We start from the raw sequence: 2,500 nt of genomic DNA on the forward strand, positions 1-2,500 counted from the left end.
CCGCCTGGGAATACCAGGTGCTGTATGCTCTTTTGCTCATTCACTTAGAAACTGACATCTTGCAATATGCACAAGTAGTCCTTCATGAAAGGGGCTGGAAGCTGTTTTCATTTTGACATGAGAGAGAGAGAGAGACTACCTTGCATTGTCAATTGCTAAATCTGTATATGGATAAGTAGCCTATGGTTGTCAACTTATTTCGTACGGCCATACCAGCCTGGCAACGCCCGATCTCGTCTGATCTCGGAAGCTAAGCAGGGTCGGGCCTGGTTAGTACTTGGATGGGAGACCGCCTGGGAATACCAGGTGCTGTATGCTCTTTTGCTCATTCACTTAGAAACTGACATCTTGCAATATGCACAAGTAGTCCTTCATGAAAGGGGCTGGAAGCTGTTTTCATTTTGACACGAGAGAGAGAGAGAGAGAGACTACCTTGCATTGTCAATTGCTAAATCTGTATATGGATAAGTAGCCTATGGTTGTCAACTTATTTCGTACGGCCATACCAGCCTGGCAACGCCCGATCTCGTCTGATCTCGGAAGCTAAGCAGGGTCGGGCCTGGTTAGTACTTGGATGGGAGACCGCCTGGGAATACCAGGTGCTGTATGCTCTTTTGCTCATTCACTTAGAAACTGACATCTTGCAATATGCACAAGTAGTCCTTCATGAAAGGGGCTGGAAGCTGTTTTCATTTTGACACGAGAGAGAGAGAGAGAGAGAGAGAGAGAGAGAGAGAGAGAGAGAGAGAGAGAGAGAGAGACTACCTTTGCATTGTCAATTGCTAAATCTGTATATGGATAAGTAGCCTATGGTTGTCAACTTATTTGGTACGCCATACCAGCCTGGCAACGCCCGATCTCGTCTGATCTCGGAAGCTAAGCAGGGTCGGGCCTGGTTAGTACTTGGATGGGAGACCGCCTGGGAATACCAGGTGCTGTATGCTCTTTTGCTCATTCACTTAGAAACTGACATCTTGCAATATGCACAAGTAGTCCTTCATGAAAGGGGCTGGAAGCTGTTTTCATTTTGACACGAGAGAGAGAGAGAGAGAGACTACCTTGCATTGTCAATTGCTAAATCTGTATATGGATAAGTAGCCTATGGTTGTCAACTTATTTCGTACGGCCATACCAGCCTGGCAACGCCCGATCTCGTCTGATCTCGGAAGCTAAGCAGGGTCGGGCCTGGTTAGTACTTGGATGGGAGACCGCCTGGGAATACCAGGTGCTGTATGCTCTTTTGCTCATTCACTTAGAAACTGACATCTTGCAATATGCACAAGTAGTCCTTCATGAAAGGGGCTGGAAGCTGTTTTCATTTTGACACGAGAGAGAGAGAGAGAGAGAGAGAGAGAGACTACCTTTGCATTGTCAATTGCTAAATCTGTATATGGATAAGTAGCCTATGGTTGTCAACTTATTTGGTACGCCATACCAGCCTGGCAACGCCCGATCTCGTCTGATCTCGGAAGCTAAGCAGGGTCGGGCCTGGTTAGTACTTGGATGGGAGACCGCCTGGGAATACCAGGTGCTGTATGCTCTTTTGCTCATTCACTTAGAAACTGACATCTTGCAATATGCACAAGTAGTCCTTCATGAAAGGGGCTGGAAGCTGTTTTCATTTTGACACGAGAGAGAGAGAGAGAGAGACTACCTTGCATTGTCAATTGCTAAATCTGTATATGGATAAGTAGCCTATGGTTGTCAACTTATTTGGTACGCCATACCAGCCTGGCAACGCCCGATCTCGTCTGATCTCGGAAGCTAAGCAGGGTCGGGCCTGGTTAGTACTTGGATGGGAGACCGCCTGGGAATACCAGGTGCTGTATGCTCTTTTGCTCATTCACTTAGAAACTGACATCTTGCAATATGCACAAGTAGTCCTTCATGAAAGGGGCTGGAAGCTGTTTTCATTTTGACACGAGAGAGAGAGAGAGAGAGAGAGAGAGAGAGAGACTACCTTGCATTGTCAATTGCTAAATCTGTATATGGATAAGTAGCCTATGGTTGTCAACTTATTTGGTACGCCATACCAGCCTGGCAACGCCCGATCTCGTCTGATCTCGGAAGCTAAGCAGGGTCGGGCCTGGTTAGTACTTGGATGGGAGACCGCCTGGGAATACCAGGTGCTGTATGCTCTTTTGCTCATTCACTTAGAAACTGACATCTTGCAATATGCACAAGTAGTCCTTCATGAAAGGGGCTGGAAGCTGTTTTCATTTTGACACGAGAGAGAGAGAGAGAGAGACTACCTTGCATTGTCAATTGCTAAATCTGTATATGGATAAGTAGCCTATGGTTGTCAACTTATTTCGTACGGCCATACCAGCCTGGCAACGCCCGATCTCGTCTGATCTCGGAAGCTAAGCAGGGTCGGGCCTGGTTAGTACTTGGATGGGAGACCGCCTGGGAATACCAGGTGCTGTATGCTCTTTTGCTCATTCACTTAGAAACTGACATCTTGCAATATGCACAAGTAGTCCTTCATGAAAGGGGCTGG

General features: G+C 47.0%; 5 non-coding genes and 4 pseudogenes across 5 annotated transcripts in view; all 9 read left to right on the forward strand.

The window, feature by feature from the left end:
- LOC146256330 (5S ribosomal RNA) overlaps positions 1 to 29 on the forward strand; it is a 119-nt gene extending 90 nt beyond the window's left edge. Inside the window, exon 1 of the ribosomal RNA XR_014730198.1 lies at positions 1 to 29. This exon is cut by the window's left edge and continues 90 nt beyond it. This is a non-coding gene — a ribosomal RNA (5S ribosomal RNA).
- Positions 30 to 199: 170 nt separating this feature from the next.
- Positions 200 to 318, forward strand: LOC146256331 (5S ribosomal RNA). Its single transcript, XR_014730199.1, has one exon. It is a non-coding gene; the product is annotated as a 5S ribosomal RNA (ribosomal RNA).
- Positions 319 to 492: 174 nt separating this feature from the next.
- On the forward strand, positions 493 to 611 carry LOC146256332 (5S ribosomal RNA). Its single transcript, XR_014730200.1, has one exon. It is a non-coding gene; the product is annotated as a 5S ribosomal RNA (ribosomal RNA).
- A 215-nt stretch (positions 612 to 826) lies between these two features.
- On the forward strand, positions 827 to 944 carry LOC146256333 (5S ribosomal RNA; annotated as a pseudogene).
- Positions 945 to 1,118: 174 nt separating this feature from the next.
- LOC146256334 (5S ribosomal RNA) lies at positions 1,119 to 1,237 on the forward strand. Its single transcript, XR_014730201.1, has one exon. It is a non-coding gene; the product is annotated as a 5S ribosomal RNA (ribosomal RNA).
- A 185-nt stretch (positions 1,238 to 1,422) lies between these two features.
- LOC146256335 (5S ribosomal RNA) lies at positions 1,423 to 1,540 on the forward strand (annotated as a pseudogene).
- A 174-nt stretch (positions 1,541 to 1,714) lies between these two features.
- LOC146256336 (5S ribosomal RNA) lies at positions 1,715 to 1,832 on the forward strand (annotated as a pseudogene).
- A 188-nt stretch (positions 1,833 to 2,020) lies between these two features.
- LOC146256337 (5S ribosomal RNA) lies at positions 2,021 to 2,138 on the forward strand (annotated as a pseudogene).
- A 174-nt stretch (positions 2,139 to 2,312) lies between these two features.
- LOC146256338 (5S ribosomal RNA) lies at positions 2,313 to 2,431 on the forward strand. The gene has a single exon (XR_014730202.1). It is a non-coding gene; the product is annotated as a 5S ribosomal RNA (ribosomal RNA).
- Positions 2,432 to 2,500: the final 69 nt, after the last annotated feature.

Source organism: Hypomesus nipponensis, chromosome 15, assembly GCF_054491055.1.
Source record: "Hypomesus nipponensis isolate SF chromosome 15, ASM5449105v1, whole genome shotgun sequence".
Classification (NCBI taxonomy): Eukaryota; Metazoa; Chordata; class Actinopteri; order Osmeriformes; family Osmeridae; genus Hypomesus; species Hypomesus nipponensis.